This window comes from Coffea arabica, chromosome 2e, assembly GCF_036785885.1.
Source record: "Coffea arabica cultivar ET-39 chromosome 2e, Coffea Arabica ET-39 HiFi, whole genome shotgun sequence".
Taxonomy (NCBI): Eukaryota; Viridiplantae; Streptophyta; class Magnoliopsida; order Gentianales; family Rubiaceae; genus Coffea; species Coffea arabica.
In genome coordinates this window covers 48,809,959-48,824,675 of record NC_092313.1, presented here as the reverse complement: position 1 = coordinate 48,824,675, position 14,717 = coordinate 48,809,959, and the positions used below count along the sequence as shown (strand labels likewise).

Genomic DNA, 14,717 nt, shown 5'->3' with positions numbered 1-14,717 from the left:
AAATAATCCAATCGGCCAAGCTTGTGTTGTGTTGTTCGTATAAGTAAAAAAAAAAATAGAAACAAAAAACAAGAAAGGAAGTCCGAGGTTAATTGCCAAATCAATCACGGATTACATCTTGTATCCAAGACTACAAAAAGGAAAAACAAAATTCAAAAGTTTCGGTCCACTACTTCTTGAAGTTCTTCAATCTCTTCATTCTTGGAAATTTGTTTCGTCCGTCTAGCAAACAATTTCTTGTACTCTCGAGCATTGGTGAAAGGCCTTCTTGGAGTCTTTGCTTCTTTCTTGGGAATATCTTGGGTAACCCATTGGGGGGGGAGCCTGAGGAGGGTTGATTGCGTCACGTTGTTGAGATTCCATCTAGTTGCTATTGTCTTGAACAAACATCCGAAACTGGCTTGGGTGTGTTTGAACAGAAAATCCGAGCTTGACCTTGTGATTGCAAGTTAAGGCTAACGTGGGTGGGTCTTTAATAGCCTACCTTCCAACCATACAAAGGGTTTCCAACCGAATTGTTCTTTTGGGAGTTGGAACCGAAACTGTTTTGTGCAATACTTCTTGGAGTAGAAATTGGAAGTTCCTAAAAGTTGTTACAAGAAGAAAAGGTTTTCTAAAAGGTCTCCAACAACTAACTTGTTTCTAAATTCAATTAGGAAACTAAGTGATGTGTGCACGGGTCAGGGCCCACGCAATGACCCGGTCCGAGTTTCATTAGGCCCAGTCAAACGTGCACGAGCCAAGCTCTTCAAAGAATCCCTCCAAGGCCTTGTCCGAATTGTCCAAGACCAACATGGAGTCCATAGAGATATTGAAGGCTTAGAAGGAGACAATCGAGTTATCTACACCATGATCCAAACCCATGAAGAGATAAGTGGACCTTCAAGAGAGTTGGCCGAGTAGGGCATTTGGCCTTAGTGTCTAATAGAGTTGGATTAGTTAGTTAGTAGAGCATGGGCCGGCCCATCTTGACCCCAAGATGGCCGAATTTCCCTTCCTTGTTTTCCTTAGGGTTTTAGTAACCCTTAGCCCATAAATAGGCTTGCTTTGTAAGGTTTTAGGTAGACATTTTATGAATAAGATTACTTAGTTTTTTCGACTTTCTTTCTTGTGAGAATTTCGAGCTTTACTTGCTTCTGGCAAGGGTTCTTGAGCAATCTTGCGAAGGTCCTAGATTGTTTTACCGATCTATCCACTTGAGTAATCACCTCAACTGGAGTCGTCGCTCCACTGCCTTCAACCAATTCGTGTCATCCGTGTTGGTTTTAGGACCCGCAATACAAACGTTGGACAACCTCGTTAGATCCTTGGGCAAACGTGCTACGTGTCTCGAAACAAGTTGATCGAGGACCGTATCAGTTGGCTTCAAAGCTTTGGTAGAGGTATCTTTCGTTATATCCTTGTTTTTCGTAGTTTTGTTGTTAGGGTTTGTGTTATTTCCGCTGCATTACTCCAAAAAAAAAAATATCTGTTCGTTATCGTTGTTGCTGTTGTTGCGTCGTTTTCGTTTAAAAAAAAAAAATTTCTGTCCGCTTGTATTACTTCATTGTCTTGATTCTGTCCGTGACGTTTGAGTCCAAATCTATCCACCTTGTGTCATTGAACCTTGTTGCTAATCTGTCCGCCCTTGTTGCACATCGTCACAAAAAAACAAAAAAATTTCTGTTCGTTAGTTGTTCATTGTTGTCGCATGGTAATCTGTCCGAAGTTGTTGTTGCTTTCTCGTTGAAAATTTTTGGCAGTTTTGCATCACATCGTTCCTTCTAAATCTGTCTGTAGTCTTGTACGTTGCTTTTGTGTCAAGTTGGCTGTGGTTTGTGCGCACTTGGAACGTACAAAATTCTGGTGGGAGTCCCCAAACCTATTTTGGTTAGTTGGTCGTCGCTTGGGCAACAAGAAAATCCACTCCTGCGCGGCTAGGGTTTCTTGTACGGCTAGGGTTTGTGTTTCGGGCTAGGGTTCTTGTTTCCAATTCTGTCCAAGTTTATTTCGGTTATCCAAGTTGTTTCATTTCATTTTTCTAATCTGTTTTTTGGTTAAAAACTTGTTGGGGTTGAGAATCTTGAAGAGAATCTACAAGATTTTAAGGTTCTTGAAGTTCTTGGTTGCTACCTTGAAGTTCTTGAAACCGTGAAACGTATCTTGCTAGTTCTTGGAGGATTGAAGGAGTGCGTTGGAGAGCCGACCAGGTTGCTGGAATTTTACTCATTCGGCCAAGTCTTTGAGTTGTTCTTTAAGTCAAAAAAAAAAAAGAAACGAAAAGAAAAGAAATTAGAGCATTCGGGTGGCACAAGAAGAAGCAAAGGGAAGTCGAATTTTATTGCCTAAACCAGCCTTACATCGTCTCTTTGTTACCAAAAACAGAAACTTGCACAAGAAAAAGTGCTCAAAATTTTTGACCCATCTCTTCTTGAAATTCTTGATCACTTTGAGCCTTGATCACTTGAACCACCCTTCGAGGTTCTTGAATTTCTTGACCACCTTGTTTCTTGAAAACTTGAACCTCCCTTCGAACAAACAACTTCCTATACTCCCTAGCGGTGGTGAAGGACCTTCTTGGTTTGGGAGTAAATTTCTTGGGAGGGATGTAAGGCCCAAAGACAACCTAAGAGGGGGGGTGAATTAGGTTGATTAAAATCTTAATCAAATTTATGCAATTTTTGCTTAATAAAAATTTACCTTCTTTTCTAGTAATTATCAATCAAGTAGATTAGAAGAAGAGAGCAATATTGATTCGAAAAACAAGTATAGATAAGCAATGAGAATTTTATTAAACAAAAAGAATAAGATAGAATATCAAACCGATTGTCTACCAAGCTTTCCTCAAACTTGAAGACCAATCACTAGGTTGAGCAACTTCTCTTTGATGAAAGATGATCAACTAGATATACAATGGAGGGAGCACTTCCTCCTTGCCCTAAGCCTCACTTAGTCAAGCTAAGAAGTTTTACAATCACTCAGATAACCCTCAACAAAGCTACACTAAAGAAACTTTCAATCACAAAAGAAATGCTCACAAGAAATTCACACCACTTGGAGAACAAATCTAGCTTTGGAGACTATTTTCAAGCTAAAATATCTCTTGAGATCTTGTAGACAAAGTGTACAAAAGTCCCCATCTGAATTAGAATCGTTTGTATTTAAAGGGAACCAAAAATGGGCTTCATTAATACTTCCAACGGATAGAAGGCAGATGAAGAGTCAGCTAGCCGTTGGGGCTGTCGGACGTCCGACGGCTTAGTCATCGTCCGATCCTATCGTCCGAAAATCAGTCAAGTTGTTGTTCGGACGTCCGATGGGATTTTATCGTCCGAGCTTCTGTGTCCGAACGTTGTCCAGAGAGTTATCAAATCTTCGTGGAATTTTTAGGACGTCCGATGAGATTGATGTGCGTCCGAAGCATGCGTCCGATCCTTCAGGACGTCCGATGCTTCCTTACGAGCGTCCGACAGAGTCTTGGCAGAGAGTCATCAACACTTTGTGGAATTTTTAGGACGTCCGACACGTTCGCTGTGCGTCCGAAGAGTACGTCCGATCCATCCGGACGTCCGATGCTTCCTTACGATCGTCCGACAGAATTTCCTTCTTGATGTTCTTCATCCTTTCGGACGTCCGACCGATTCCTTCGGACGTCCGACATGAGTGCCCTGTTTTTGCTTCTTCTTTTGGTTGATTTTCATTTCTTGACATATTCGTACCTGATTCTTTGATAGGCAAAAAAACACTTATATTTGAAGAGAGTTAGATAAACATTTTAAAGTCCTTTGTGATCATCAAAACCAAGAATAACATTCTCCCCCTTTTTGATGATGACAAAACAAAGGTTTGAAATGAGATTTGATGATTGCAATAAAAACTCCTCCTTTCTCAATAGACAAGAACTCTCCCTTACTTAGTGAATCATAAAAATTTTTGAAAAACTCCCCCTCACTTGGCTGCCCAACCGAATTAAACAATTGTCCAAAATATGACAATTAAGCAGCCAACATCCAACATTTTACCAATTCAATCCATCAGCCAATCCAAATTTAATCAAATCATCAATCAATCAATCAATCCAACATCATCAATCATCAATCAATCCAGTCCTCTCCCCCTTTTTGTCATCACAAAAGGGCAATCAATCACATCCATCTCATCCACAAACACATTCATCAATGCAAACCAAAAAATTCATTACATCCACACAATCATCATTCAAAATACTTAAACATCTATCAAACAGTACCAAAAGAAACATAAACATAATCATAACCAAATGTTGAATTCATCTACATATCCATTGTTGAACACCACAAACACATGAAATAGACAAACAAAATGCAAATGTCCTAAATGGTGAACTATGTGGATCCAGGTGTTCTTCGAGAGAGCTGATATTGGGAGAGGTCCTCCTCTTCAGTTTCTTCATCATCTTCAGCAGCCTCTTCAACTGGTGCCTTGCCTTTATCTGATGTGGAAGGGCCATGAGGAGTCACAGGAGTTGATGAACCAGGGTCTGGAATTGATGAACTTGGATCAGTGGGGCGTGGCTCTTTGCCATGTGAAACTTCCTCAACCACAGGTGGGGGAAAAAGAAGGTTCTTTTTGTCTAGGAAGGCTGTTTGATGTTCAGAGGACATGGTGAGCATTAGACCATGTTCTAGAAGAAGAACATGCTGTTTGAGTTCACGAAGGAGCTCAATCACTTCATCATTGGAGGAGGAAGATGCCTTAGTGGCAGACTTCCTGGGATGAATGGGAGTGAGTGCAATAGATGAAGGATCATGTGCAGCCTTAGACCTATGTTCACTAGATGATGCCCCCTTATAAGCCCATAGATTATCCTTAAAGACAAGATTTTTCCTTTCAAAATATCCTTTGGTAAAGGCATAAGAAGATGCTTCTTTGGGACAAACACCTAGAATTGGTACTTTGTAAAACTCAAAAATCTTTTGAAGAAATTTTCCATAAGATAATTTTCTGCGAGAATCAGTGGCATAGCGAAGTAAAAACTTGCACATGACAAAACCAAAATCAATACGAATTTTTTCTCGAAAACAGTAAAAGAGATACAACTCCATTTTGTTTGCATCAGTTCTATGGCCATCAGTGGGTACAAGCAGGTTTGAAATGATTGAAAAGGCAATTAGATTCACAGGAGCAAGATCATTCAGTTTAGCATCAGCAGGGGAGGAAAAACTTCTTTTAAAATAAGTCAACATTTTAGCCCCATCAAAATGATTATCAGCAGTAGGGTGCTCTTCATAGGAAAAGAAATTTGCAATTTTATCCTTGCATCCACGTTCAATGGTAGTATTTAAAATGGAATTCACAGTTTCAGAATCAAAGACTAAGTCTACCCCATTAACCCTGGACATGATCTCAGTTTGGTCAGTGCCTTTCCTAAGATTGGCAAAAAATTGATGCAACATTTCAGGATAATAGACATTGGGCATAGAAATGAGATGTGACCATTTCTGGAAAGCAAATAGACTCAGAATGGATTCTAAACCTATGTGGCGAAATTCAGAAGAGTTTACAGTTCGTTGAGGGATGACACCTTTCTGGGATATCCAGGAGTGTTTGTCTTTTGCAGCATCATCAAAGAATGTAGGGAGTGTGGCTGATTTTGGAGGCGGTTGAGAAGAGGTTCCCTGTCCAGATTCAGGCTGAGAGGTGGGTTGTGGAGTAGGCCGTGACATTTGACCCTTTACGGCTCCTCTCTTGAAGCGTTTGGATGAACGTTTGACCGTAGGAAGATCCTCATCCTCATCCCTGAGTGGATGCTTGCGTCCGGCAGTAACCTTTCCTCCTCTTAGATTCACCATTGTGCGAATTGTGTGGAATGAAGGATGCAAATGATGCACACAGTAGTAGGGAAGTGAATCGCACAGAAATTTTGGGACAAAAAGGCCTTGAACAAGATTTGACAGAGCGGTTATGAGAAAGTAGGGTTTTGAGGGAAATTTGGGAATTTGAGAAATGTTATGCGATTCGGTGAAATGATCAGGAGAAACGAGTCGCAATCGATCAGGAAAAGTTTTGGTTGAGTCAATTTGGGAATGAGAGCTTCAGAATGGTATGAATTTGAGAGTGAGAGACGAGAGAGTTTTCGTCCGAGAGGAAATAGAAGAAGAAGAGTTTGAAGCAAATGAGGAAGAAAGTTACTTTAAAAAGTGTACCGTTGCACTGTCGGACGGCCGAACGAAGTCGTGCGTCCGACATCTTCGTCCGAACAGGTGTTTTCTGGAAAAAATAGCTGAAGAACATTATCGGACGTCCGAGTTCATCTTCTTTCGGACGTCCGAAGGCTTTGAAAAATTTTAAGATGATTTTTTGATTATCCCTAATTTTGATCTTAGATGAATGAACTGATCTAATGGCAAAGCTTTTGTAAAAATATCAGCAAATTGATCTTTAGAACAAACATAATTTACACATACTTCACCTTTTTGAACAAGATCGCGAATAAAGTGATGCTTTATATCTATATGCTTTGTCCTAGAATGTTGAATTGGATTTTTGGTCAAATTGATAGCACTAGTATTATCACAGAATATAGGCATGCAGTCATATGATAATCCAAAATCATTCAAGGTATGCTTCATCCATAAAAGTTGAGCACAACATGCACTAGCGGCAATATATTCCGCTTCGGTTGTAGACAAGGAGATTGCATTTTGTTTCTTGCTAAACCAAGAGACTAAGCAATTACCAAGAAAGTGACAAGTTCCACTAGTACTCTTTCTATTCACACGACAACCTCCAAAATCAGCATCCGAATATCCATATAGTGCAAACTCACTAGATCTAGCATACCAAAGACCATAGTCTAATGTACCTTTCAAATACCTAAAAATCCTTTTAACAGCATTCAAATGTGATTCTTTTGGACAAGATTGAAATCTAGCACACAAGCAAACAGCAAACATAATATCAGGTCTACTTGCGGTTAAATAGAGTAAGCTTCCGATCATACCTCTATAGTGCTTTTCATCCACATGATTACCTTCTTCATCTTTGTCAAGTTTTGTAGAAGTGCACATTGGAGTTCCAACTTGCTTTGAGTCCTCCATGCCAAACTTTTTCAGCAATTCCTTGGTATATTTTGCTTGATTTATAAAAATTCCCTCAAGGGCTTGATGTATTTGAAGTCCAAGGAAGAAATTTAATTCTCCCATCATACTCATTTCAAATTCACTTTGCATAGTGGTGGAAAAATCCTTGCATAGATACTCATTAGTAGCACCAAAAATAATATCATCAACATATATTTGCACAATAAGAAGGTCATTTAACACTTGCTTAGTAAACAGTGTGGTGTCCACAATACTTCTTTTGAAACCATTTTCAATCAAGAAACCACTTCATCTTTCATACCAAGCTCTTGGAGCCTGTTTTAAACCATATAATGCTTTAGATAGTTTAAACACATGACTTGGAAATTTTGTATTTTCAAAACCGGGGGGTTGATCCACATATACTTCTTGATCAATAAAACCGTTTAAGAAGGCACTTTTAACATCCATTTGAAACAATTTGAAACCTTTGAAACAAGCAAAAGCAAGAAGCATTCTAATAGATTCTAATCTCGCTACGGGAGCAAATGTTTCATCAAAATCAATTCCTTCTTCTTGTGCATATCCTTTAGCAACTAATCTGGCTTTATTTCTTACAACAACACCTTTATCATCTAATTTATTTCTAAATATCCACTTTGTGCCAATGATAGGTTGATTTTGAGGTCTATCAACAAGTGTCCAAACCTTATTTCTCTCAAATTGATTAAGTTCCTCTTGCATTGCCAAAATCCAGTTATCATCCTTTAAAGCATCATTGATATTTTTGGGTTCAAAAAGAGAAACTAAAGCAAAATTGTCTATCAATTTTCTAGATGAAGAACGAGTCTTTACCTTTTCGGATGGATCACCAATTATAAGCTCTTTTGGATGATTTTGGCTGAATTTCCAAGCATTGGGAAGGTCTTTGACTGAATGATCATTCTCATCTTCATCACCATTTTCTTGATCATTATGAGCTTCATCCATCATTTCCATTGCTGCTGGTTTAGAAATTCCTTCATCACCAATTTTCAGCTTTTTCATTCCTTCACGAACACCTACATCATCATCCTCACACGACCTTTTGGAATTATCATCATTAGTTTCATCAAATGTTATGTGAATGGCTTCTTCTATCACAAGAGTCCTTCTATTAAAGACTCTATATCCTCTTTTGTTCTCACAATAACCCAAAAATATTCCTTCATCAGATTTTTTCTCAAACTTACCAAGATGTTCCTTTAAATTTAAAATAAAACATTTACAACCAAAGACTTTGAAATATCCAACCGTAGGTTTTTTTATCAAAAATCAGTTCATAAGATGTCTTATTCAAAATGGGTCTCAAAAGGATTCTGTTCATCACATAACATGCAGTGTTTACCGCTTCAGCCCAAAGGTATTTTGGCAAACTACATTCACTTAACATAGTTCTAGCAGCCTCTTGTAGTGTCCTATTTTTCCTTTCTACAACACCATTTTGTTGTGGAGTTCTTGCAATTGAAACTCATGTGTTATGCCATTATGATCACAGAAATCTGGAAAACCACAATACTTGAATTCCGTTCCATTATCACTTCTAATCCTAACAATTTTTAAGCCAAGCAGATTTTGCACTTTAGCAAACAATGAAGTGAAATTCTTGAAGGCATCATCCTTATGAGCAAGAAATATCACCCAAGTATATCTAGAATAATCATCCACAATCACAAAGCAGTATTTCTTACCTCCCAAGCTAGTGATTTGAGTAGGACCAAATAAGTCAAGATGCAAGAGTTCTAAAGGTTTAGAAGTTGAAACACACTTCTTTGGTTTAAAAGAAACTTTTGTTTGCTTTCCAAATTGACATGCATCACAAATTTTATCCTTTTCAAAACAGATTTTTGGCAAGCCTCTAACCAGCTCCTTTTTCGAAATTTCCTTTAGTAAATCCATGTTAAAATGACAAAGTCTCCTATGCCACAACCAAGGATCTTCATTTGAAGCTTTAAGACATTTGAAGCTAGAAGAATCAATTTTATCAAGAACCACAATATATATGTCGTTAAACCTCTTACCTTTGAACACAACATTATATTTGGAATCAAGCACAATGCATTCATACTTTTTAAACAACACATTCAAGTCTTTATCACACAATTGACTAACACTAAGCAAGTTATAACCTAAATTATCAACTAAGAGCACATTATGAACAAAAGTTTCACCATCCTTACCAACATCACCTATTCCAATTGTCTTAGCTTTCACATCATCACCGAATGTCACCTTTCCACTTGATTTTGATTTTAACTTTATGAACAAAGAGGGATCACCGGTCATATGCCTTGAGCAGCCGCTATCAATAAACCATTTGGACTTGTTTGAGCCTTTTTCCTGAAAAGAGAAAATGTTTGGTACCCTTTTTAATTTTTGGGTCCACAATAGTTAGCATTGTATCTCACTAACCATATGCATTTCATCCATTTGTTCAGATTTCTTTTCACATAGCAATCTCCTTTCAAATGCCCTTTTTGACAACAAAAATCACACATAATGGAAGAGTCCTTAACATGTACTGGTTGACATATCTCAATCCATTTCTTCTATATGTTGTGAAACCATGTGCATTTTTGTTGCGTGCTAATGTTCTTTGATGAGCAGTAAGAAAGGTAGATGACATGTTCTTTTTGAGAAAATCTTGTTTTCTTGCTTTCAAAGTCTCATCCAAGTTGTCCATTCCTTTCTTCAAATCACCATGTCTTTCCTTCAGCATTTTACAAATATTTGTCTTTCTATCAAGCTCATTTTGAACATTAAATCCGGCTCTTACAAGACAATCATTGTCAGTCTTTAGTTGTTTATTTTGTTGAAAAAGACTTGTATTTTCATGAATGAGAAAAGCAATTTTCTGTTTTAGCTGCTTGTTTTTATCATAAGATTCCTTCAAGGCATTATGCAGTTTTTCAACAAAGGATTCAAGATCATCATCTTCTTCATCATCACTTTCAGATTGAGAGTGTATGGAAGTTACCTCATTATCTCCAATAGCCATGAAGGCCATTTGAGCTGATTCTTCCTCTTCTTCAACTTCCCCTTCAGAGTTGCATTCATTCCAAGTAATCTGGAAGTTGTTGAATCTTGGCTTTCGATCAGCTTTCCCATCTTTTATTTTCTTCATGGGGCATTCGTTTGCATAGTGTCCAGGCTGTCCACATTCATAGCATTTGTCCCCTAGCTTCTTGTTGAATTCTTGTTTTCCTTTGTTCCTTGCATTTGATGAATAATTTTGAAATTGATTGCTAGGTCCTCCCTTTCTAAACTTCCTTTTATTCAAGATTCTCTTGAAGCCTCTTGTGATGAGAGCAAGATCATTATCATCACCATCCGAGTCTTCATCATCCAAGTGAGCTGGATCATCTTCACTTTGAGTAGTCTTTAGAGCAATATTTCTCTTTGCTCTAGCATCCTCTTCTTCCTGCACTTTAGATTTCAGTTTCAACTCATAAGAGGTTAGTGAGTTAATGAGAGATTCAATAGGCACAGAATTTAAATCCTTAGCCTCCTCTATTGCAGTCACTTTATTTTCCCATTCTTTGCCCAATGCATTGAGAATTTTCCTGTTGTTCTCTCCCAAGGTGTACTTGTGACGACCCCACCTCCACCTAAGGCGTACCAAAGGGTTCGGCGGACCGCCTGCCCAGCTCTCGCCAGGACTCACTCACTATCTCAATCGAGTCATGTACACACATCCATGAACCATAAATAACATTCACAATTCAAGCTTATAATTTACATTGATAGAAATCGAGGTACAAAGCCTCAATACACCAAACTAGTTCAAAATGTATACAATCCAAGTACAACATGTTCCATTCGAGGAATAGCGCGAGTACAAGTCAAAAGTCAAAACAATTTCAAGAGCAACTAGACTACGCTAGTCTGTTCACGACTCACGCCTCACTCGTATTCCTGTAAGGAAAACAAATAGCGTGGAATGAGCTAAAAGCCCAGTGAGGTTTCAAATAACAAATTGCCCATTTTAAAAGTATGAATATCCATGTAGCAAGTTAACGGCATCAAAACTCATAAGAGTGGACAATAATATTTCAAGTAGCAAATTTCCAAATGAGCACGTATAAAGTGCTTTTCGATTTTCAAAAGGAACAGCAATCCAATAAGCAATAATCACTTTCAAGTATAAGGATACGGAAGGCTCTCAGGAGCCAAATTTCCATTGCATCTCCAGAGCTTGATCAAGTAACAGTTGACACTCCGTCAACTTTTAAGTAGGTAACCAATCCAGTAGAACACCACTTACACGACTCTCCGTCCACCGTTCACCCCCTACTGGGCCCAAAATCCTCAATAAACACGTGTGGTAATACTCGAGTATACCGTTTAGCCGAGGAGATATCACTCCACTCGACAAAACAAGAGACCCAGGGTTCGTTACCCAATCGACCAAGCCCTTGCCGGCTCGACTCAAGTAACTTGCCGCAGGGTTTCTGGAATTCCAGGAAGTGCGCGCACCATAAACAAGTATATCAAGTCAATTGCAACAATAAGCAAGTATATCACGTAAGGGCAAGTGCGATAAAGTACACTCTTGCCCTAACAATTCACGTATATAACATGTACTCATATTGGTCACGTATCAAGTTCAAGTATCTAGTGCAATTCGGTATTTGAAAGCACTCACCAAAAGATATAGTGCTTCAATTATTCACGTTCAATTACACTCCAGGCTTGGAGTCCAGATCTGCGATAAAAATTCCAGTTTGAGAACTTTGAAACACGAGTCGAATTCGAAACGTTAACATTCCATTCATTAAAAATCGACCAATTGAAATTCATTTGAAAGACACTCGCGAAACACTTGCTCGCTTTTCAAATCATAAGGTTTTGTAGCATAAATACTTGGAAATAACACTTGAGTTGAAAGTACATGGAAATACAAGTTTACATTGGCCATTAAATCTTTTCCTCAAGGTACGAGCTCGACCAAGTCTTAACATATAACACTCAAGAAACATAGTAGCAAAGGTCTTTACTAGTTCAAGTGATAAATACTTAACCTTCACTCGAGTCGCTAATATAGTTTTCTAGTCCTCGAGTAAAAATTCGGGCAGCATGCCCTTTGTGTTTACCTAATTTTCCAGCCTTTTAGGCTTCATTGTTTTTCTCAAACACAACCCAACATTATACATATCAGCAATTCATGTCAAGAGCCGTTCCATAGGCTCACAATATCATAATAACAAGAATCGTATTAAGTACAAGTGCAGAAATTCAATTTAGTTCAAAACAGATTTGACGTACAAATGCGGAAATAACATATCCGAGGCTACGCTTATCGGATTAAAATGAAACCTATGCCGTTTCGAAGCTAAGATACAGAGCTACAATATTCATGAAGGTCACTTAGTCCATTTTCTAATGTAACTTGGTCAAATTCTCGAATTACTAAACCAGAAACTAATTCGTCGGCTGTTTAAACGCAGAACACTGTAATGAACATAACTCAGTGTACAAAAATCCAATTCAGGTGTTCTTAGAGGAATTTTAAAGCTACTTCAGAACACTACAACTTTCATGAAGAGCACTCAGTCAAATTTTCAATGTAACCTGATCAAATTCCCAACTCATGTAACCTGGTTTCAACTATTCGGCTAATCAGCCGCATTTCACTCACATGACCATATCTCAGTCTACCAAGATCCAATTAAGGTGTTCTTGGAGGCGTTACGAAGCTAAGACAGGGTAATAAAACTTTCATGTTTCGGTGAAAGGCTAAATCTAAACGGATCATAGTGAATAAACTCAATCAAAAGGACTGAACTGTCCACGCGGAATTCTGGAAAGTGACCTAGATCAGCGAGGGTATTTTCGTCTTTTCACAAGCTACGATGCTCCAAATGAGCTGAAATTTTGTGGGCACCTATAAAATACCATTCTGAACAACTTTCATGTTTTGACCAAAGGCCAATTAGGCCTCTAACATAGGGCTACAAAAACGGGCAGAATGGAAGAACAATTTTCCAGATTTCTGGGATTTTCAGTTTTTAATGTAACTTTCCTCAATTTCTTGTTCTAATCACTACCAAAACCCTTTATATAACCTTAATTACAACATATGTGAGTCACACATCAAGTTTGGCAGCAAATCCCCAAAACCCTGATTTGATTATTTCATCCAATAATCATCACAATCACTTGCTCATCTTGAAATCAAGCCAAAACTTAAGCTAAATAACATCTTAACACAAGATTTAAAAGATCAAGGACCATGATCAGATTGAATACCTCAAAAACAAGGCTTGGATGAGTGATAGTTCACTTCCTTTGAAATTTCTTGGTTCCTTAGCTTCCCAAGCTTCCAAACTTGCAATCAATCGGTTTAGATTTCTAGCTTAGCACTTGGTTGGTGTGAATCAAGAAGGAATGTGGTTGCTCAAGCTCTCACTTCTCTCTCTCTCTTGGTCGGCTGGAATGATGCAGAAATGGAAGGAAATGAAGCTAAGTTTGTCTTATAAGAAGATGGAAAGATAAGAATTAATTCTAGCCACAAGTTTGGCTAACACTTGGTTTAATCTCAACCACAAAATTTTCTCTTTCTTCCTTGCATTTGAGCCACACATTCGGTCAAGCTATCATCATGAGGGGGAAGATATTTTGCTCAATTAGTAATGAGCTTATACAGTAAGAAAGTGGTGGTCAAGTGGTGCGTTCAAACGGTAGTGCGCGGGACCCGCCGGTTGGCGCCGTTTTTCTTAAAACTCACATACTAGGGTTTTTACTTCCCATTCACTAACCTTATATCATTGCTACTACTCACATATTATTTCTCACTTAAAAGTCACTTTTAATCTCCAAATTTAATCCTTACTTTGTACCGAAAATTCATCCGGTGAAAAATTGCGAAAACCCTAATTTTACTCCGATCTTAAAACCAAAGGTGAAAACCTACTTTCTAGGTTTATTTACACTTATCGTGGAATAAATGGGGTAGCAAGCCTTAATAAAAATAATAATTTCCAAATAAAGGGACATTTTTAAAATAACATGAGGGATTTTCCAATTCCATAAATTGAATTTAGAGTTTCTATTAAAAGATGAGATATTGAAGGAAACCAGTTAATCACAAGTAAACTAGGGTTTTTTTTTTGATTAAAATTTTAGGGTTTCTAATCTTTTTAAAACAAAATAAGGTTTTAAATCAAACCCAAAGAAATACACTTTAGTATCTTATTTACAAACAATCTCCTAATTTTCGGGGCGTCACACTCTCCCCTCCTTAAAAGAATTTCGTCCTCGAAATTCATACATGCACCTCGAAATAATGTAGGGTATTTTCCTTATATATTCATTTCCAGCTCTCAGGTTTCACTATAGTCAATATTTGGTTAAACAATAGTAAACACGAATCGTACCTTCTACTATCTCCAATGGTTCAGGTAAAGCCTGTTGATCCAGGGAGTACATTCTAGCTGGCACTCTTGACTTAGACCCTTCTAAATCATAGGCAATATAACACATTTAATCAAAACAAGTCGCATAACTTATAGAGCATTAATCTTACGTATCACTCAGGTACTACACTTAATCAAGGCTCGTAACACGTGGATAAGAAGGATCCCAAATCCCATGAATATCTTCAATATATTTCACGTCCATACTATTCACATTCCCCGT

General features: G+C 38.0%; 1 long non-coding RNA gene across 1 annotated transcript; it reads right to left on the bottom strand.

Moving 5' to 3' along the window:
* Positions 1-10,871: 10,871 nt before the first annotated feature.
* Positions 10,872-13,509, bottom strand: LOC140037303 (uncharacterized). The gene is made up of 3 exons (XR_011841227.1): positions 13,329-13,509; positions 11,725-11,784; positions 10,872-10,994 (listed from the first exon to the last, which is right to left on the bottom strand). It is a non-coding gene; the product is annotated as an uncharacterized lncRNA (long non-coding RNA).
* Between the last annotated feature and the right edge of the window lie 1,208 nt (positions 13,510-14,717).